The 23,038-nt window shown below is 40.0% G+C and overlaps 1 protein-coding gene across 1 annotated transcript in view; it reads left to right on the top strand.

Annotated features, from left to right (window-relative positions):
- The first annotated feature begins 3,616 nt into the window (after nt 1-3,616).
- LOC126456837 (uncharacterized) overlaps nt 3,617-23,038 on the top strand; it is a 332,607-nt gene continuing 313,185 nt past the window's right edge. The window contains exon 1 of the mRNA XM_050092649.1: nt 3,617-3,720. The gene's annotated coding sequence lies outside the window, so the exon portion shown is untranslated. The remainder of the gene's footprint in view (nt 3,721-23,038) is intronic.

Below are 23,038 nucleotides of genomic sequence, written 5' to 3'. Positions count from 1 at the left end.
TTGAATCCCGGCAATTTGGACTTACATTGAATGACGTAAAGAAATTGTCATTTAAATTAGTCAAGAGGAATGAAATTGGCAATCGATTAAGGAAGCAGACATTGATGGCAGGTAAATATCTATTAAATTTAATAAAACAAATAATAAACATTTAATAGCCTACATGTAATTCGACAAAATACACTTCTGTGACGTTTACATTTGACGTTTGCAAATAAAAATAAGTATCATAGATGATTTAAAGAGTATGTCATTTTGCCCAGCTTCTCTCATGTCATGACACTGTGTAAGCTTTTTGATAATATACTGTAATAATCATATAAAGTATAATAAAGTTTTCTTTTATGAATGAATGTGTAATTAATGGATTTTAGTGCTGACTTACAAAAAATAAAGCTTATAATTCAAAAAATGTGCCAACAGTAAAAATTTTTCCCTAATGGTAAGCCATTTTAGGAAACCTCCGCCTACTTTCTATTTCTTTAGCGTTTTATTAATTCTTTAATCTTTTTTGTGAACTTTCCGCTCAGCATTCTGTAAACTATGTACTGACCCGTGCGAAGTCCAAGCATGTTTGGCCCGCGTTGCTTAGCGGGATATCGGTAACATATATCAATAAAAGCAGTGGATCTGAAACTGAAAGCTTTGATAGTCCCAAAATTATATGACCCCAATCAGACTCAAACCTCTTCCTCGTTTGTTGAGACTGGAGGACAACCTTCTGCTTCCCAGTCTCCAGATATGAAGCTAAGATTGTTCACCTTTTTCCTTAATCCCATTATGTTCCGATTGACGCAACAGTACTGCATGGTCCACACAGTCAAATGCTTTTGTTAAAACGAAAAAAATACCTACTATCCTCCGCGTATCTCCTAGCCCTACATGAAGCGTGAAGCCCTTCCTAAGAGAGACAACAAATTACGTACAGTGGGATGTGCAACTACTCTCCTGTACACTGCTTTCTTTTGTAAGCAATGGTAACAAAGAAACGGGGTAGTAACTGTCAGCGTTATTTCCTTCAACCTTATTACAAAATGTTTTTTCTAATGACTATTTCAGTCTATCAGGAACTTGACAACACCTGAAACATTAGTTCCACAGGTGACTGAGTTCCGAAGCAATGTATGATGCACCGATCTTCGTAATCTACTCTTTTATAACAAATAAGTGATACAGTTTCATCTTTGTTTGCTACGTGTAGCTGCAAATGATGTACTGCCTTCAAATACAAGCTTTTAGAGATTCTGCATTTCTGTGCCACTAAAATTTTTGATGACAGGAAATGATTCGTAAAGATTTTAAAGAACTCTAGTGGATCAGTAGCAGTTTCATTCTCTCACAAGAGAAGTGTATTGCGTTGAGCACCCGCGTTCTGCCCTGATACCTCTTTCATAGTTGACCAAATTGTTTTCATGCTTTTTTGTAAAAATCTGTTACCGAACTCTGAGTGTTCTTCATACGATCTCTTCATACGTTCTCTAAGTCCAAAAACAATTTTAACATCACTTTCAACGTGCTACAATTCCATGCAGAGTGCGGTCTATATAAACACAAGCTATCTGTGATGAACCAGAAAACAACTCCCGGTTTCTCCTACGTGACGTACTAATGCCACCAGTTACCCATATCGGTTGCCTGTTGCAACGAAATATTTGTCTACACTTATTTGATGAGCAGTAGCTACTAGAGAAAGTGATAGAGATTTGAAGAAAAGTGTTATATTTGTGAAATTTAAAATTTTCCCGGCGAACTAAATATTCAAAAATATATCGGGCTTGCAGTCGGTCGTCGTTAGCTTCCATCGTGGATGAAAGCTAACGACAACCGGCTGCAAGCCCGAAATCATTTTGAATAGTATTATATTTGTTGTTCAAGTCGACTGCAACGCAGACTTCGTGCGAAGTTTGCCATTGGAGATTGGATTTAAATATCTGCATTGCAAGTGCACTCACATCTCTTAAGTCTTTTGCTTTCTAATTTGGTATACGAATTGCTTTATTTCATTTATGGTTAGTTATTATGATGAGTTATTACTATCGGGTCACACTTCCTAGAAAGCAAGATCTGGGATAACAATGTCACCATCCGGCAAGTCACTGCAAACGGACACTAACACACACAACTGCAGAGCAACGCGTCACCTACCTCTGTGACGAAGTCACTAGTCTGGAAAATTTATGAACTGGATTAGCGAAATCGTCGAAAACCGTACGCCATTTGAACAGCAGAACAGTCTATTGTCGTAGAGACTGCACCGCCTCGTCTGGTAAGGGCGCCAGAGCCATTTGCGATTAAAAGTACACTTAAACAGATCCCGACGTCTAAAAACAATTTTAACGTCACTTTCAGTAAAGTACACTTCTATGCAGAGTATGGTGTATATGAATACAAGCTGTCTGTAATGAACCAGAAAACAAGAGGAATAAACAAAAATATTCTGTGATAGTAAGTGGGTATACGAAAGGAAGCAACAGCAAGATATTACATCATATAAACGAACGGCGCATAAGCTAAAATTCTGTCTATAAACACGACTCGACTTACACTCACGAGTTTCAGATAACTGCTCGCGTTGGAGAGTTGGGGCAACTGGATGGACAGATAGATACTACATATACGAAAGCCTCTTTCTTGCTGCAATATATTTACTTTCCAGACGTGTTTCGCCGTTTTAGGGCGCCTGCAGTAAATTGTTTTAACAATACACGGCTTCGTTTTTACCTATAAGCTAAGAAAAATCTTCTTACAGCAAAAGCATGATGCCGCATGTACTGTAAATCTAAAGTTATTGCCACATCTCCCATGAAGTGTTTACATCCTTCACCTTCTCTCAACTTTCTGTGAGGTAGGAAAAAGAAAAAAAAATAGATTCTATGAATTTTGGAAATAGAAGTCGATGTGCCGTTCCTAACCTATGACCAGATGAGACGAAACGCTGATCTGTCTGACAAGTAACAGTAAGCAACAATTTGCTTTTGTAGCAACTGCGAACTGTTTCAAAAACAAAAATGTACATTATTCCAAAAAAGAAATCTAATGAAGATGCCTTCAGAAAAGACAAAAAACGCTTCTGAAAATTAAATATACTGTAGCGAGAAAAAGGCGTTTGAACGTATAGAGCGAATATTTATTAACTTGTTGCAGAAAACGGCCACACCGACGAACTTAAGACACGAGAATATTGAACGACATTGCTAGTAATTGCCTGCGCCGTTGCGAATAGCAAAGACCGTCTGGAAAATTCAAACGGTTTTCTGCGCGGCGGGTAGCAGCTATTTACGCGCATCTCTTTTGTTATTTGCGCGGCGGTGCGCCGGGGAGTGAACTGGTCGCAGGCCACTTGGTGGCCCACACCTGCGCAGTCGGCCCCTGGGCTGTCTCGACCCTCCCCCCTCCCGCACCCTCCCACAAGACACGGGAAGCGCGTTAGCGCCAGCGCGTGTGATTCGTGGCTCACCTGTCGCTTCGCAGCGCCGGAAATCAGAGGGCAGCGAATCAGAGCCACCTACGAGCGCCGCCGGCAATCGATTTCCGCGCGCGCGCTTTCTGCGCATGTCAGGCGTGGGCCGCCAGAGGGTATTAGTGCGGAGCGCGCGGCCTGCCGCGCACCAGTTGAGCTCGAGGCCTCGAACTGGTTGGACGCTTGCTGAGGTGAAGACGTCGCCAGCCGACTACCCCAGGCAGCAGCGCCCCCTGACAGCCCCGCAGCCCAGTGAACGGGTAAGCACTTCTCATCCACACATCCGAAACTTATGCTACATAATTCCCTTTACCGCGGTACTGCTTATGATTAGAAAATTTAGTTTGACGCTTTTTAGGGATGTAATATTGCATCATCAGGCGTAACCATAAAATGACTTTCAATCTGCAGCGTAACGTTGGAATTTTGGTCGAATGATGTTACTGTCGTTAGTTGTGGGTTCGCGGACAAAACGAATAAGCGCTAACACATTGTTACCATCCCGGTTCCCTCTAAACTCTTCAAGTGTTTGCTGTCAGTCACTGGGAAAGAAAACGAACAGGAGCTAACACCGCAGTTCGATTTTTGTATTACAAGAAGTAAACAGTAAGAAAATTCGATGTATGTTGCGTAATACTCATAATTATGATTGACGTCTTCACATGCAAAGTTCTCAGCCCCTGATGTTATCACAGTGAAGCATGTCAGAGTTGAAACATTGAGTTGTTCCTATTTAAGTCTATCACTTAATCTGATATACGAATCGTGTTGTCTTTTTAACAAGCGCGAAACTTTCATACTCAGTTTGTGTTGTTTCATCACGAGTAGCTTCACATCTGCTTTATGTAAATATGTAATTTATAAAATGAATTAGTTTGAAACTAGATTCGTGTTTATATCCATCATTCACAGAGTTCTCGTGATTATTTTAAATGAAATTCTGAGCATTAGTCTTGTTTCCATAATTGTAAATGCATTGTCCTCAAAGAGCATTCTTAAGTTTAGAAGGTAAATTTTAACGCTGTGGCATACACATGTACTGGAAAGATGATCAACACAAACAGTTTTTGATTGAAGGTAAGTAGCTTTTATCGCTGAAATCTACGACGCTATGACTGCTTGTATTGCGTAACCTTGTGTTCATCAATAATTCAAGAAGCGTGGTTTTAATCTGTGTGTTTTATTTTGATAATCAGTGTGTCTGTAGAATATTTCTTAACTTTTTTCTGCTTGTCACACTATACGCAACAAAAATCTTTGAATTAAGAGAGGCGAGAACACATCGCCACTTGGCCAGCCTCACTTGTGATTCAAACTTGATGAACTTTTGCTTACTGTACCTCATTTTCGGGTAGTAACGCGCTTAAGTCAGAATGTACAGGTTTTGGTGATTGAGAATTTAAGTTAGATAATCGGTTATTTCATTGGCCTACACAAATTGGTTTCTTTTATGATCTCTTCTGCAAGAGTACATGTTTCTTTCCTCTCTTAAAGTAACTTTGTGTTGCGAGATTCGAGTTTATTCAATTTTCAATTTATTACAATGACAATTTAACTGTATGTCGTTGGCAAATATTGAATATGGTTTCTTGTAAAATTGACACTTTTATTGAGTGTTTTCAATATGGGTGGAAGGTGCTCTTTAAACCTAACTGAAGTCAAATATAAATCGTTTCAGTTATTGTTTGGAAAATTTTCACAAGACTTTGGAAAATAAGGAAACCAACAAAGTATGAAAATTAATAATTATACCTCCAGCAGTTGTAAAGTAAAAGCCTATTTTTCACAAATGAAGTGAGAACGAAATTAGCTGTATTACTGACCATATTTTTAGAGAACTGTATTTTATTTATTAAGGAAGTTACAAAAAATAGAAATTTTTACCATTTATGCAGATGTTTCCTTGTCAATGTCAAGGGCAATTTTGTGCCTTACTATACATGCAAATGATATAATTCCTGAATTTTTCGAGACTTCCTAATCTTAGTCTTAATTCTTGTTAACTATACTATTTTCGTTTCTGTCATTGAGTGTTCGTTGTTATAAGAGCTGAAAATGTAATTTAAGGTTAACTTAAGAGTACATAATTTAAAAATCGTGTATAAAATGTGGTATCCAGACACATTATAAAAGTGTTTGTATGTATACATGGAACATATCTCTTCCAAAACCAATTTCAACCAAACATGGTATATGTATCAGTTACTGTCTGGAAAGAATCATTCTAGAAGTGGGAACCACCTATCTATCAAAGGGGAGGCAGTGAAAAACAAGTATATCCCATGATGCACGAATATTGCAGCATCATGCATGACTTTCAGTTATTACTTCTTTACTACTAACTCCATTCACCAAAAAGAGCATAAACAGTACCCACATAGATCACTGGATCTACCTGCAAAATTATACCTCTGTACAGCAGTTAAGGAGATATGATGTCATAAACATTGAGCTGTATGAAAATAAAATTTCAGGGTGAAATTCACCAGAGATACATGTGAAATATGTTAAATATATTTGGCAAATGTGTTCACAAGCAAATCCTTGCATAAATAGCTCATTGTAAGCCCCTGGAACGATTACAACAAAATTTGGTACACATATTAGTTACACTACGGAAAGAAAAACTATGGGGTTAAGAACCACCAACCTATGGTTAGGGTAAGGGTGGCAATGTGGAGAGAGAGGGGGGGAAGAGGAGATGAACAGACAAAGACAGGGGGAAGAAGGAGATAGGCAAAGATAGTGGGAGTAGGAGATCGATAGATGGTGGGAGGAGGGTTAGACAAAGATAGTGGGAGTAGGAGATCGATAGAGAGGGGGAGGAGGGGATGGACATAGAGAAAGATGAGAGGAGGAGATTAACAAAGAAAGGAGGAGATGGACAAAAGAAAGGAGGAGATGGACAGAGACAGGGGGAGGAAGGGGTAGGTAGAGAGAGGGAGGGGGAAGAGATGAACAGAGAGAAATGAAGAGGAAATGGACAGAGAAAAGGAAGAGAGGAGGATGCACAGAGAGACAGAGGATAGGAGGAGATGAACAAAGAAAGGAAAGAGGAGGAGATGAACAGGAAGAGAGGGAGGAGGAGATGGACAGAGAGAGGGGATGGATAGAGGGAGAGTCAGGTTATGGACAAAGAGAGGGGGAGGGGGAGGCGCACAAAGGGGGTTGAGGGAGATGTACAGGGGGGAGGAGTAGATGGGCTGAGAGAGGAGGGAAAACCAGATAGGACAGAGACAGAGGTTGGATGAGATGGACAGAGAGAGGGGCAGAAGTAGATGGAAAGAGAGTTGGGGTGGGCATTTCTAGGAGCTGGACAGAGAGAGGGGAAAGAGAAGATGGACAGAGAGGGGTTGAAGAAGGTGATGGACAGAGAGTGGGGAGGAGGAGATGGACTAATAGAACATTGGGCACTCAGATAATACCAAGGTAAAAAGTATTAATTACGCTATGTCAGCCTAATACATGATTAACAAAAATGAAGGATATTAGGAAAAATTAATACTAATTTTTAAGACAATATATTTTAATTCACTTCTAAATAATACTAATATTACACCATTTTAGACTACTGAATTTGATTTGCACAAATTATACAATCGATACTGATGTAAGTGGACATCTAAATTAAGTACTATTCAGAATGTATAGCCCACTCAGTTGGAAGAATTAACTGGTTTTGATTTGAGAACATCTACCTGTCTCTCAAAAGTTCAACTGTTCTTGGCCACTTCTCGCCTTTAGGTATTTTTCTTTGATTTGTTAGTTTACTTATTTCCTATTGTATCTTCAATTGAGTTTTCATTTATAGTTTAACTTTCTTCCTTTCATTCTGTCTTCTCTTTATTCCATGTTTATCCTTTTCTACCATGACATTTAAGCAACTTACAGATTATATTAAATGCTGTATATGGTATCTTATGAAAATTGTATGTTTTATCACTGTAATAACGTTCTTGTTGTCCTTACATCTGTTTAATACTCAATGAGTTTATGTATTTAATGTAATATCGTTTTCATTAAGAGACTGAAGCCTGTGTGGTAACTGAAGATAGTATGCAAATGAACAAATAAAGAATCAGTTCAGAATTACCCATTATATTATGATATCTGGAGCAGATGAACTGGAAAATCTCAGTTACTATGAATTATTTGGTGACTGTACTCTCTGAGAATTTTTTTACAATTCTGCTTGATTATTGTAAAAATTAATAACATTTTGTTGCAATCTTTAACCAAACTTAGTTTCACAAACCATTTGAGACAAGAGAATTCCCGCAATCTGCAATCTGCACTGTTTGCTGATGATGCTGTGGGGTACAGAAAGGTGTCGTCACTGAGTGACTGCAGGAGCATACAAGATGACTTAGAGAAAATTTCTAGTTGGCATTATGAATGACAGCTTACTCTAAATGCAGAAAAATGTAATCTAATGCAGATGATGACGAGAAACAATTCCATAGTGTTCGAATATGCAGTATTGACATAGTCACATCAGTTAAATATCTACACCTAAATCTGCAAACTGATATCAAATGGAACAAGCACATAAGGATGGTAGCAGGCAAGGCAAATGGTTGACTTTGGTATTGGAAGACATCAAAACAATTCAGGGATGGGCTGCTAGATTTGCTACTAGTAGGTGACATCAACACATGCTTATTATAAAGACTGCTTCATGAACTCCAGGGGGAATCCCAGGAAGGAAGATGACATTCTTTTTGGAAAATGCTGTTGAGGACATTTAGAGACCCAGCATTTGAAGCTGACTGCAGAACTGTTCTACTTCTGCCAATGAAGAATTTGCATAATAACCACAAAGAGAAATTAGGGTTCATACAGAGGCCTACAGACAGTCATTCTTCCCCTCACATTATTTGCAAGAGGAGCAGAAAAGGAAATGACTGGAAGTGGTATTATGTACCGTCCAACATGCACCATGACTTGAGTAGAATATATGTAGATGTGGAAAAATACTTTCTCATCACTACATATGTTTCAGTCATGTCATCACTCTGTGAGCCAATGAGGTATGTTTTCAAAGAAGTTTCACAATATGGTCTTAAATTTACAATAGTTTTCATTATCTTTGTGGAGATGACTGCCATCAAGAAGTAAAAGTCCATCTGTTCAGCTTGAAGAGAAGATGAAGAGATAGACACAGTATATGAGAATACTGAATGGGTAAATCACTATGGAAAGGAAGATCAAAATCTAGTAATCATAGGGGATTGGAATGTGGTTGTAGGAAAGAGGTCAAAGAGGGTTACAGGAGAATATGGGCTTGTTAGCAGGAGTGATAGAGGACATAGCAGTATGTAAATACTTGGTTCAAAAATCACAAGAGAAGGAGATACACTTGGAAACAAGAAGAGGCAGAAAGATTTCAGTTAGATTACCTCATAGTCAGGCAGAGATTCCGAAATCAGGTAAGTTAAAAAAAAGATGAGTCAGGAAAAATCAATGTGCAAAGAAGTGAGATACAGAAATACTAAGGAACAGAGAAATATGAAGTTCTCTGTAGATACTACGATAATGAATAGCACAGTAGGCAGTTCAGTTGAGGAGGAATGTACATCTCTAAAAATATCGCAGCGTTTGAAAACAACATAGGTGCAAGAAAGTTAACTGTGAGGAAACCATGAGTAACAAAACAAATACTTTAGCTAATTGATGAGAAAAAGACATAAAGAAATTTTCATAGAAATTCAGGAACACAGAGATATGTCACTCAGGAATGAAATAAATATTAATTGCTGTATGAAAAATGTGAAGAAATAGAAAAAGAAATGACTGTCAGAAGAACTGATTCAGCACACAGAAAAGTCAAAACAACCTTTGGTGAGATTAAAAGCAAGGGCAGTAACATTAAGAGTGCAGTGGAAATTGCACTGTTTCATGTAGAGGACGAGCGGATGGGTGGAAAGACTACACTACAGGCCTTTATGAAGTAAATAACTTGTCTGAAAACGTGATAGAAGAAGAAACATGAGTCAGTAGAGAAGACATAAGGGATTACGTATTGGAATTTAAAAGAAATTTGGACGACTTAAGATCAAATAAGGCAGAAAGGTATAGATAACATTCCATCAGAATTACTAAAATCATTGGGCGAAACAGCAACGAAACGACTGTCCACTTTCGTATGTAGAATGTATGAGTGTGGCCACATACTATCTGACTTTTGGAAAAATATCATCCACACAATTCCAAAGACTGCAATAACTGACAAGTGCGACAATTACCGCACAATCAGCTTAACAGCTCATGCATCCAAGTTGCTGACAAGACTAAGATACAAAAGAATGGAAAAGAAAATTGCGGATTTCTTAGAAGACGAGCGGTTTGGCTTTAAGAAAGCTAAAGGCTCTGGAAAGACAGTTCTGACATTGTGACTGATAATGGAAGCGAGACTGAAGAAAAATCAAGACACATTCATAGGATTTGTCAACATGTAAAAAGTGTTCAACAATGTAAAATGTGGCAAGGTGTTCGGAATTCTCAGAGATATAGGGGTAAGCTATAGGGAAAAATTGGTAATATTTGATGTGTAGAAGTACCAAAAGGGAACAATAAAAGTGGAAGTATGAAGTTCTTGGATTATAAAGGGCTTAAAATTGGCTGTAGTCTTTCGTTGATGACAAAGCTATTCTCAGTGAAAGTTAAGAAGAATTACAGGCTCTGTTGATTGGAATGAACAATTTAATGACTACAGAATATGGATTGAGAGTAAATCAAACAAAGACGAAAATTACGAGAAGCATCAGAGATGAGAATCCTTAGAAATTAAACGTCAGAACTGGTAATCACAATTTAGAGAAATTATGGGATTCAGGTACCTAGGTAGGAAAATTAACCCTTGACCCACAGAGCAAGGAGGACACATAAACCAGACTGGCAGCGGAAAAAAAAGGCATTCCTGGCTAAGAAAAGGCTAATATTATCAAAAATTAGTGTTAATTTGGGGAAGAAATTACTGAGAATGTATGTTTCGAGCATAGTATTGTATGTTAGTGAAACATGGATTGTGGAAAACCTGGAACTGGTGTGAATCGAAGCATTTGAGATGTGACACTACAGAAGATTATTGAAAATTAGGTGGACTGAAAGTGAAGAAACGAGGGGGGCTGCAGAATCGGTGGGGAAAGAAATATATGGAAAACACTGACAAGAAGAAGGGATACAGTGGTAAGATATCTGTCAAGACAGCAGGGAATAACTTCCATGGAAGTAGAGGAAGACTGAGATTGGAATGTTTTTGTTGTTGTGGTCTTCAGTCCAGAGACTGGTTTGATGCAGCTTCCATGATACTCTGTTTTGTGCAAGCTTCTTCATCTCCCAATACCTACTTCAACCTATGTCCTTCTGAATCTGCTTAGTGTATTCATCTCTTGGTCTTCCTTTACGATTTTTACCCTCCGCACTGCCCTCCAGTACCAAATTGGTGGTCATTTGATGCCTCAGAAAATGTCCTACTAACCGATCCCATGTTCTACTTAAGTTGTATCACTAATTTATCTTCTCCCCAATTCTGTTCAGTACCTCATCATAACTTATGAGGAGGTATGAAGTACGAAAGCTTCTGTTCTCTTTTTGTCTAAACTATTTATCAGCCGTGTTTCACATCCATACATGGCTACACTCCATACAAATACTTTCAGAAAAGACATCCTGACACTTCAATCTATGCTTGATGTTAACAAATTTCTCCTCTTCAGAAACGCTTTCCTTTCCATTGCTAGTCAACATTTTATGCCCTCTCTACTTCGACCATCATCAGTTATTTTGCTCCCAAAATAGCAAAACTCGTCTACTACTTTAAGTGTCTCATTTCCTAACCTAATTCCCTCAGCATCACCTGATTTAATTCGACTACATTCCATTGTCCTCGTTTTGCTTTTGTTGCTGTTCATCTTATATCCTCGTTTCAAGACACTGTCCCTTCTGCTCAACAGCTCTTCCAGGTCCTTTGCTGTCTCGGGCAGAATTACAATGTCATTGGGAAACATCAAAGTTTTTATTTCTTCTCCATGGATTTTAATACCTACTCCGAATTTCTCTTCTAAGATATGTTGTAGGGTCAGTATTGCCTCACGTTCCAACATTTCTGTGGGATCCAAACTGATCTTCTCCAAGGTTGGTTTCTACCAGCTTTTCCATTTGTCTGTAAAGAATTCGTATTAGTATTTTTTGCAGCCATGACTCATTAAAGTGATAGTTCGGTAATTTTGACATCTGTCAGCACCTGATTTCTTTGGAATTGGAATTATTATATTCTTCTTGAAGTCTGATGGTATTTCGCCTGTCTCATACATCTTGCTCACCACTTGGTAGAGTTTTGTCAGGTCTGGCTCTCCCAAGGCTATCAGTAGTTCTAATGGAATGTTGTCTACTCCCAGGGCCTTGTTTAGACTTCGGTCTTTCAGTGCTCTGTCAAACTCTGCATGCAGTATCATATCTCCCATTTCATCTTCACCTACATCATCTTCCATTTCCATAATATTGTCCTCAAGTACATCGCCTTGTATAGATCCTCTATATACTCCTTCCACCTTTCTGCTTTCCCTTCTTTGCTTAGAACTTGGTTTCCATCTGTGCTCTTGATATTCGTACAAGTGGTTCTCTTTTCTCTGAAGGTCTCTTTAATTTTTCTGTAGGCAGTGTCTATCTTATCCCTAGTGACATATGCCTCTACATCCTTACACTTTTCCTCTCTCCATGCCTGCTTAGACATTTTGCACTTTCTGACAGTCTCATTTTTGAGACATTTGTGTTCCTTTTTGCCTGCTTCATTTACTGCATTTTTGTATTTTCTCCTTTCATCAATTAAATTCAATATTGCTTATGTTACCCAAGGATTTCCCTCGTCTTTTTACCTAATTGATCCTCTGCTGCATTCACTATTTAATCTCTCAAACCTACCTATTCTTCCTGTACTGTATTTCCTTCCATTGTTCTTGTCAATCGTTCCCTAATGCTCTCCCTGAAACTCTCTATATACATTCAGCAAATAATTCAGGACACAGATTGCAATTTCTACTGTGAGATGAAAAGGTTGTCACAGGAGAGGAACTCATGGTAGGCTACATCAAACCAATCACAAGAATGTACTCTGCTACGCTAGTTGCCACTTTCTGTGTGTAGTGCACGCCTGACTTTTTAGTGGAGTGGTCGAAAAATCCACAATCAAATCGTCACAGAATCGTCTGAGGTTCTCATTCAAATCTACGATGCAGCTCCAAAACAGAAGACCGCAATCGGTTCTGGGAGGGATGCTGTTGCAGTCGTTTTTAACAGAAAACCAATGTAGGAAGTCCGAAACTCAGTATTGCTCTCCCTCTCGTAGGTTTAATCTGTGCAAAACAGTGTCACTGAAGCTACTGTCCTAACAGATCCAGCGGCTCGGGTGGTCACTGTCGTTTCCACTATACCAATGGTCCCTACTGTTCATTGAAAGTGAACTCATTTCCCAATCAAGGTTTCATAATAACAGTAAAAAAAGGTTGAAGGTCAGGCGCTCAAACATGTTAGAACTGCTTTATGAGCAGAGTGTTTTTTGTGTGGTCAGTTGTATGTTCCTACTTCATGAAGTTGTAGTTCAGAAAACCAATGCTTATTCCTATCACAGAGTATCCAAAATAACGGAAAATGTATATTCTGAAGTTTTATAATTGTGTACAAAAATGTAAAAAAAGCATTTACAACACTGAAAATCAAAAACTCCTTACGAATACCTTAAAAATGGTCAAAATCGCGAGAAGGAGCCAAAATTTTGAGTTGTGATGCAATTCTCAGAGATACCTGAGATTAGGACATTTATCCAATTCCCATACATATTTAGCAGTTGTGGATCCTTTCCAAATTTCCTAGCTTGTACACTTGTACACACACACACACACACACACACACACACACACACACACACACAATTATTTTGGCATTTTCTCCACAGATTTGCCGACATGCACATTCGACACAGATGTGTTCACCACTTCCCCCCTTCCACCTCTCTGCCCCCCTTATCCTCCCACCTCCATACGTCTATCTCCTCCTTCCCACTCTCCATCTCCTTCTCCCCTTTCCCTGACCACAACTTCTTGCCCCCCTCCCTCTGTCCATATCCTCCTCCCACCCATTTGTCCATCACCACCTCCCCCTCACCTTTCTCCACTTTTTTCCTGCATCCCTCCCTCTCACTGTAGATATCCTTCTCCTACTCCCCTTTTCTGTACTCACTTTGCCGAACTATCTATCAATCTCCTCCACCCCCTCTCTCTGTCCATCTCTTCCTCTTCCATATCTCTGTCCAGCTCTCATTCTCCCCTGTTTCGCTATATATCTCCTTCTTCCCACATCTCTCTGCTCAGTTGTGTCAATCTGCAGGTATTACCCCTGAAAGGCATGCCGAGGCTACCCACACAACATGCCTCCTCCTCTTCCTCTCTCTCTCTGTCTTCTCCTTTGCGAACTTCCTGTCTATTAGCCTAAGTTTCGATGATGACAGTGTAGCTTTGTTGAAGCCGTTCATACAGTAAAATACTTTTATAGAAATCTTGGCTTGTGAAACTTTCTTCAGTTACAATACATACACAATGAAGCTAGCTTATTGTTAACAAACGCTCTTACACGTAATTGCACATGCAGTCATTGCTATTATTGCTCTCTTTCGTTGAAAAATGAAATTTTCGCTACATTCTTGTAACCGTGGAAAATGCCACAAAAACGAGCAAGTGAGATAGTTGCACAAGGGAGTCTCCTACTGTCTACTGCTGCACCGACAAAAGGCGGCAAGGTAGACTTTTAGTTTTGATGCAAAAGTTAAAATCATGTGGAATATCTTTCGAAATTGGATGAATCTTTTTGAAATAATAAACAGCATTTTGTTAACGTTTTGATCAAAGATAAGTAATTTTATAGAACATCCAAGATTAATGTCAATCATAGTCAGTTACAGGCAAATTAAGAGCAGAATCAGTGATAGTGGTATTAAACAGCCTTTGATCATTTAACATTTCTGGCGATGAGAACCATACATCTCAGTAAATTAATTCAAAATGAAACAGACTGCAACGAATTCATTGGTAATTCACCACGGACAAGATGGCGGACTAGGGCAGACAAGATGGCGGACTATGGTGGACAAGAGGGCGGACTGTGACAGACAAGATGGCATATTGTGGCAGACAAGATGGTTGGCAATGGCAGACTGCGGCAGGTTATGATGTCACAAGATGGCAGACTGTGTCATGAAGGTGCTGCAGGTCACCTGCCACCTGAGTCAGTTGCATTCTGTTCACTGTGATGGGGCATCAGCAGCAGAGATCCGCCAGGCAGAATAAGAAGAAGAAGAACAAGAAGAATACTGCTACATTCAAGAGTAAGTGCTATTATTATTATTATTGCTATTATTAACCTAACCATTTCTTCTCACTGTTTGTTATGTGTTTATGTGTATGTGCACAAGTATTTATATATTTTCCTTCTTTTCAGCAGCTCAGCAGCAGCCTCCTGATGCAGTACAAGCAGCCATGTTGGAGCAGGACACACATCTGTTTGAACATCTATCAGCTGCAAGAGCACTTGTTGAGCCACAGGAATGCACATATGGGCCACCAGATATATCTGATCAGGACACACACCCTTCATCAAATCACAGTGAAGTGGTTTACACTGAAGTGGCAAAAGTCATGCATGGGGTACATCCTAACATCACAGCAGACATCCCTTTGCCTTTTGAGCCATTCTCCCTCTAAAGCCATCCATAATTTCAAAAATTTTGCTGGTGCCATATTTTATACATGAACTGATCTCTTGATTATGACTCATAAATGTTTGGTAGGTGGCCAAATTATTCGCTCAAATTTTCCATAATGTTCTTGAAACCAATTGTGAATAAGTGTGACCTGGTGACGTGGCACATTGTCATCCATAAAAATTCCATCATTGTTTGGAGACATGAAGTCCATGAATGGTTGCAAATGGTCTGCAAGTAACCGAAGTTAACCATTTCCAGCCACTAATCAGTTCAGGTGGACCATGGAACCCAGTCCATTCCATGAAAACAGAGCCCACACCATTATGGGGCTATCATCAGCTTGCTCAGGTGCTTCGTTGACAACTTGGGTGCTTGGCTTCGTGGGATCTGTGCCACACTCGAACCCTACCATCTGTTCTTACTAACAAATCAGGACTCCTCTGACCAGCCCATATTTTTCCATTAATCCAAGATTCAACCAGTATGGTGAAGAGCTCAGGAGGGACACTGCAGGCAATGTTGTGCTGCTAGCAAAGACGTTCCTGTCGATCATCTCCTGTTGTAGCCCATTAGCGCCAGATTTCGCCGTATTGTCCCAATGGAAATGTTAGTTTTATATCCCACAGCGATTTCTGCAGTTATTTCACATAGTGTTGCTTGTCTGTTAGCACTGACAACTCTATACAAATGCTGCTACTCTTGGTCATTAAGTGAACGCCTTTGGCCACTGCATTGTTCTGTCATGAGAGGTAGTGTCTGAAATCTGGTATTCTCAAACACTGTGGATCTAGGAATATTGAATTCCCTAACAATTTCCAAAATAGAATGCCCCATGCATCTAGCTAGAATTACCATTCCATGTTAAAAGTGTGTTAATCCCCGTTACAAGGCCGTAACTACGTCAGAAACCTTTTCACATGAATTGCCTGCATACAAATGACAGTTCTGCCAATGCACTGCCACTTTATACTTTAAGCACATGATACTTCTGCCATCTGTATGTGAGCATATCGCTGTCCCTTGACTTTTGTTACCTCAGTGTACTACTGTTTGCCACAAAATGTAATCTGACTGCCTGCAGGTCAATGCATATGAATACAGGCATAAAAGCAGACAGTGAATACCAAGAAGTAGTGAAAATTGAGAGTGTCAGACATGGTATTAAATAGCAGATTAGTCAAATGGGTTGAATACAGGCATAAAAACAGACAGTGACTCTCAAGAAGTACTGAAAATTGAGTGTCAAACATGGTATTAAATAGCAGATTAGTCAAATGGGTTGCAACAAGCTATGCCATGCACTACCATACATCAATTCTCAGTTTCTACAGAATATGACCTATCTTGATCTCCTCCCCAGGCATCTGCTTTGATTTGAGGCTATCTATCACAGAGATGTATGGGGATGCAGCAATTCTCCATCTATCTAGATCATTCAGTCATTATGAACTTCTGTGATATTGGGGCTATGTTATTTTTGGATGCCATATGTTAAACCTTTATTCAGTGATGTTGTTTGTTGTCAGTATGAGTACAGTTTACATATGAATGATGTAGAGTAGTATATGACTTCATGCATATTTGCAGTACCACAGTCAGATACTATTAGACCTACAAGTATTAACTGCATACATACTGATTTCATGGATGGAATACCAAACTTTTTTGTTGCTCCTATATGTCTGTGTGCCACACAGGTTGAATTTATGGCAAATATGAAACAATTATTTTGAAAATATTGTATCAATGAAAGGAGATGTGCTGCACCTGATGTATGATAAAATAATGTTCCACTACAATTTTTTTTATTTGTCATTAAAATATGTGTTTTAAAGTTTATGAAGAAGCACAGCCATTGTAACTCAATTACTAAAGAAACAAAATACAAAGATTCACTACCAAACTGGTTAAGCTACAGTGGCTGCAAAACTTGGTAGATATGCTAATGTATAATAAAGAACTAATTTACACTGAAAAAAATAGTTACAATTTTGACCACAAGTGTAAATTTGGTGCTGTATAACACCTCATCTGTATCTCTGGTGCTCATACTCATAAAATTGTGTTAAGTTTTGTGAATAATAAAATCAACATGCTGCCTTTCTCACTTGTTTGACCTTTTCTGCCCACTTCCTGTTCCTAATCCATTACATATGGAAACATTTCTATATTTCTTTCTTGCATTCACAGCGCCAGATCTGCACCTGGTGGCCAAAATTGGAACTAATTCTTTTCCATTGCAAATTGATTTCATACTAATGCACTGCAATAACTATAAACTGTTGATTCCATATACTAATTACAGCCCACACTAGACCTCTGTGAGTAGCTGCCCTTTAATTATGAGCACCTGGTAGCTTCTAGAGCTGGATGAAATGTCTAGCAGAGCAGGATTAAATAATATACACAAACCTTCATCATGAATCAATAACTTAATCTTTGTGGTGAATCAATATGTTAACCTTCACATACAGACAGAAAAACGTGGCTAAGTACTTTAATTTACAATATGTTTTGATTAGATAGCCACAAGCAACTGAGATTTGGATTCTCTCATTCCCAGTGGCTATTGGCTAGACTGGCCTAGGCATGCCCTGAACGAGATCAGTAGTTTGCCATTCACCCATCTCCCATCCCACAAGGACTGGTAAGAGCTCTCTCTTACACTTCTCATTCAGAAATTGTTGTGTGTGTTACTTTTTGTTTCTTCAAGACTGCTTCTATGTGCATGCATGTTCATCATCATAATCCTCTCACTCTATGGATCATCATCATTGTTGTCACAGTCTCCTTGCCACATGTATCTCACCACCTCTGCTGCAGTCATCTCGTCATCTCTGTCCCCATCAGTTTCTCCACTGCCACCACCATCCTCGCCACCTGCAACTGTTGTCATCCTCATATCACCCATGATACCAAATGCTGTCATACTTCATCATTTCGATGACACTTCATTGCCAGTAATTGTCATGTTAACTGTGCCCTGTTCCATTATCCCAGTATGGACACTCCTGTTACATCCATCATCGATACCATCCCATCCCCTGCTCCCACTGTCACTAAATGGAGCACTTCCCCCAATCCTCCAACCTATGTCCACACTCTCCTACTCATAGTCTCACTTCCATCTACAATTACTTCCTTTGTCTACCCTACCATCCCTTCGACCTCATCCCTGCCTTTACCTGTTCTGCACTTCTAGCTTATCCCACATCTGCCACTTCCGATATTTCACTGCCAGCAAGTATAACATCATGCTGTGCTACCATGACAACACGAAAAGTCTCAATATGTGTCACCCAGTCAACGAGCTGCCACACCACCTCAAGCTAACTGGAAGGGCCTGCACCACAAGATGTTTCCTGATCTACAGTTCCCCAACTCCCCCTCCATCCCACTATCTCAGAGAAACCACAGAAGAGCCTTAACAAAGACACCACTACTAGTACTGTTAACAAAAACCGCAAACCAGTCCCATTCCCATTTAACACATGGACACCGCTACCCCTTCACACTGCCCTCACCTCTGCCATGCATATTCTTCCTTGCCTGTTTATATCTTCATCTCATCCCATCCAGACTCAAATTCCATAATGCCAAACCCTCACTTGAAATCAAGAAGTGTTTCCCACACCTTCTTGTTACCAAAACCACACCTCACAAAGATTCACATTTTACTAAATCCATAAACTTCCACACAGACCTGCAGTGATACCAACCCTATCTACTCCACCAAATGCAAAGCCAAGCTGCCACCCTTCAAACCAGAGTTAACTGTGCCCACCCAAAGTATTGATAATTCAATTCATCTCAACAATTCCCAATGCTCACCTCCTACTGCCAGTGATATCTTCACCTTTCCTCTCCCTTATTATCCAAAATATCCACCTATTCCATTGGCCACATATCCACCAACAAATTTCCCAAGGTGCCCACTCCAGATTCCATCTCAACATCCAAGCCACCTACTCATCAAACCAAGTTCGTTTCATATTCACATGCTGTGACACTCTCATTCAAACCCTCTCCACCTCTGACTATGCAACCCACTCCCTAGCCTCTCACCATGATTGAACAGCATATTTTTACTGCATACTCTGCCCTAACACAACATCCTTAATGAAACAATCCTCTAACCATATCATGTCTGAACCTCTCCCTGTGTCCTCCACCATACAGATAACCCCCTTTCCCTGACCAGAGACAGAGTTGAAACTTGCCTCCAGAGGCAACATCCCTGTTCAGCTACAGCATTGTACAATACTACCGCCAAACTCCTTATTTTTACCACCTTCCTCCAAATCCTAACCTTAGCTTTGCACCATTTACATCTGACCTAATCTCCCCATCCTCAATGACTTTCTCTCCCACATTTACAATCTTTTCCACCTCTATTATTGACACTGAGCTCAACATCCATAGTAAGTCCTCTGTAATACTCCAGCAGTAGCGTCAGTTTACAGACTCCCCCCAAGGTGACACTGTGCCCATCCCACAGCACAACCATGCCAGAAACACAACCACTCCAGATGTCATCCTAGTATCTGTCAACCTTCTTGCACGCTTCACTGGAGAAGTCCTTGATCCAATTGAAAGTGACCACCTACCTGTTCTCATCACCATATCCTACACACTGCATCCACATGCACCCTTCCATTTTCATCTAAAAGTTGTCCAAGACTACTCCCACACTAATTGGAATGCCTGCTGAGAATCCACAGATAAAAAGACTGAATGGCTGGATGCCCCTCCCACCTAACTTTCCAGCAATCTGTCGATGTCCCCTCTGCCGTGTCCTTTTTGCAGCAGATCTCGCCAGATGCTAAATGAGCCCCCATATATCCTTATCACCCCATTCTCCCTCGAACAAGCCTTACTCCATTTCTGAGAATCCCTTCATTTGCACCACTCCTTCATACAGACTTGTGACCAGGATACACTTACATACCAATGACAAATAAAGAGAAATGTCAAAAATTTGTTTTGTGCTAAAAAATTGGAACTGGTGCCAGACATGCACCAGACTCCATGCTACACTTCCCATTAACTCTTTAACACACTGGAAAGCACTCTGTCAACTCTCTGGTAGTTATTCCATCCCTCACCACCTACTCCTCCACAACAATCATCCCCTACCTGACAACCTGAGCAAAGATGACCACTTTGCATATCTCTCTGACATCTTGTCAACTCCTCATGGCCCTCATTGAGATTACTCCAATTCGTGAATGCACATTGTCCATTGTTCCACTCCTGGGTCGTAGCTTCTACTACTTGGGCAATATACCACAAAAGTAATTAAATACACCAGTCACAGCCCACTACATAAACAAGTACATACTTCACAATAAATGCAACACTTCCCTTGTGATGAGCACATTACCTGTCAACGTCTCAAAGACTGCTCCCTCGCCTTTCTAGTCACCCTTACAGTCCCTTAGACCACTATCCTCTATACAGTCTACTATCCTGAACTGTGGAAGAGCCTTGCTTTATTCAAACTGCACAAATCTTCTACAAATACCTTCTCCTGCCGCCCCATCTGCCTCATCTCAGTATTTAGAAAGATTTTCGAATCCATTCTGTCCCAATGCATCCATCAAAACATGAACCAAAAGCCCTCCTTCCTGTAAATAGTGTGGCTTCTGTCCCAACTTCTTCTCTGATGACCAATTCCACTCATCTCCTATTTTAATAGATCAATAATTGTAAATTGGATATCTTTGTCTCCTTAGATCTTGAGACAGCGTATGACAATGTATGGCATTCCAGTCTCTTGTTCATACTCCACACACACACATTTCCAATCAAAAGTCTGCCTTATTATAACCTTCTTATGTAATCATGTGACAGTTGGCACTAATAGCAGTACCAGTGCTTTCCATCCCATTCCAGGTATGCCCTAAGACTGTGCATCTCTCCTCCCCCATATCTTCTCTACACTGCCAATACACCCAAACCTTCTACACCAGACCACCTCCTTCAGTATGCTGATGACACCACTTTCAGCACCCCCACTCCAGAAATCTCAACGATCCCTCCAGCTCCACATCAATTAGTTTAGCTCACCACTTCAAAACCCACGAAATAATTAAAGGATGAAGCACCTGCACCTTCCACCTCCATGACTTCTACTTTACCATCTACAGTACACTAAAATATCTTGGACTAACCAGCGACTGGCAACTAACATGGAAACGTTACCTACTAACCACCTAACAGAAAGCCCACAACAGACTAAAGTTACCAAAACTACTAATTGGCCAAACTTGAGGATCCCATTATACTCCACACCTGCAAAAATCTTGATCTAATCCATACTCTCATATGTAAATGTTGCATAGATATCCCCTCCATCTAAGTTCTGCATGTCCCTCCAGCTTCTGTGTATTAGGTCAATGTCTTAGGGTTCGCTTGTTGATGAATTCTATAACAGAGGATTTCTAGACTTTTGGCCAGAGCTCAGCTATGGTTTGTGAGATTTGGTAAATATATCTTTTAAGAGGGGTTCAGTTCCACTGTTGTGTGAACTGTAGATATTGATATGTGTCTCATGAAAGATTTTTAGCACTGTTGCTTTGGATATTATTATTAAATGTGAATCAGTGAAGTTTTTGCTGTCATTATTACGCTCGTTTTAAATAATCTGTATTAGATCTGTATTATTTAATATATTAATAAAAATGTTCAGTACTAGAAATGTCAGAAAATGGTGACACTGCTAAATTATGATTATGCCTTCGCAACCCCTGTTCTCTTCCACACCACAGCTTATGTTGCTGCCTAAATTTCCTCTGTACCACCAAGAAGTTTCAAAAGTGCCCAGACTCCGCTGCAGAGTGAAGCTGAGTTGTGATTTTCTTTGCACTCTATTTAAACGCCTTGCAAGCACCTTCGCGGTTACAAACGTGTATTGGGTTTAGCGGTTTCTTATCTCCCTGTTAACGATGGTGAACCGTTCTCGGCGGGTTTATCGTGTGCCCAGATCTCGTTACAAATAAAATACCGGGTCTACGTAAAATCTTAATCGTGAAAACATCACTGGGACACGGTTCGCCAAGCTGACTCAACTCCGCACTGATTCACAGTCGGTTCCAGCGCTACTCTGCCCAGGCGGAGGGGATATTAAATTAAATTCCACAAGTTAAGCGCACGCTTGCGTATATTCTGAAAGTGATGCATCCGAAGTACTCACAACTTTGCATATTAACCACAGCAGACTGTTATGGCAGTTATAAGTCCCGCATAATCCGCGGTAGTTACTCGACGTTTCATTTCTGATCACCTGATTCGTGGTGCCTCTAGTTCAGTTACGACTAGAGATGGGCAAAGTGAAATACGTAACTGTTTCGAAACAAATGAAACAGTACAATGTAATGTTTCGATACGCTGTTTCGAAACAGTGAAACAGTTTGTGTTTTGTAACCTAATAAACCTACACATTTTATCATCTTGAATGTCTACTGTATAAGTATGTCCATATAAACACAAATGAGGTGCAAGAGCGCTAATCATATCGCAGAAAGTATGAAACTATCACTTAGGTGTCTTGGCAGTTTCGCATTTCCTGAAGCAAATGCGCTGCTTTCGTGTCGTGTGGCTTTCATACTTTTCAATTGGCTGAGGACAGCCGTAGCTAAAGACAGAAGAACCACCACGAACGGAACTGGAGGTGGGAGCAAACTGCAGAAACAACGAATATGCTACTGGGATTCCCACATTCCGTTAGTATGGGTAATATACCCAAACTGCTAATTTCCATGCACACAAAGGGAATCATTGTGGATAATAGGCACAGTGACTATAGACTCACAAATAACGCC

The sequence above is a fragment of the Schistocerca serialis genome, chromosome 1 (assembly GCF_023864345.2).
Source record: "Schistocerca serialis cubense isolate TAMUIC-IGC-003099 chromosome 1, iqSchSeri2.2, whole genome shotgun sequence".
In the NCBI taxonomy this organism is placed as follows: Eukaryota; Metazoa; Arthropoda; class Insecta; order Orthoptera; family Acrididae; genus Schistocerca; species Schistocerca serialis.
Note: the sequence above shows the minus strand (reverse complement) of the source record. Positions and strands in the feature narration are given on the sequence as shown.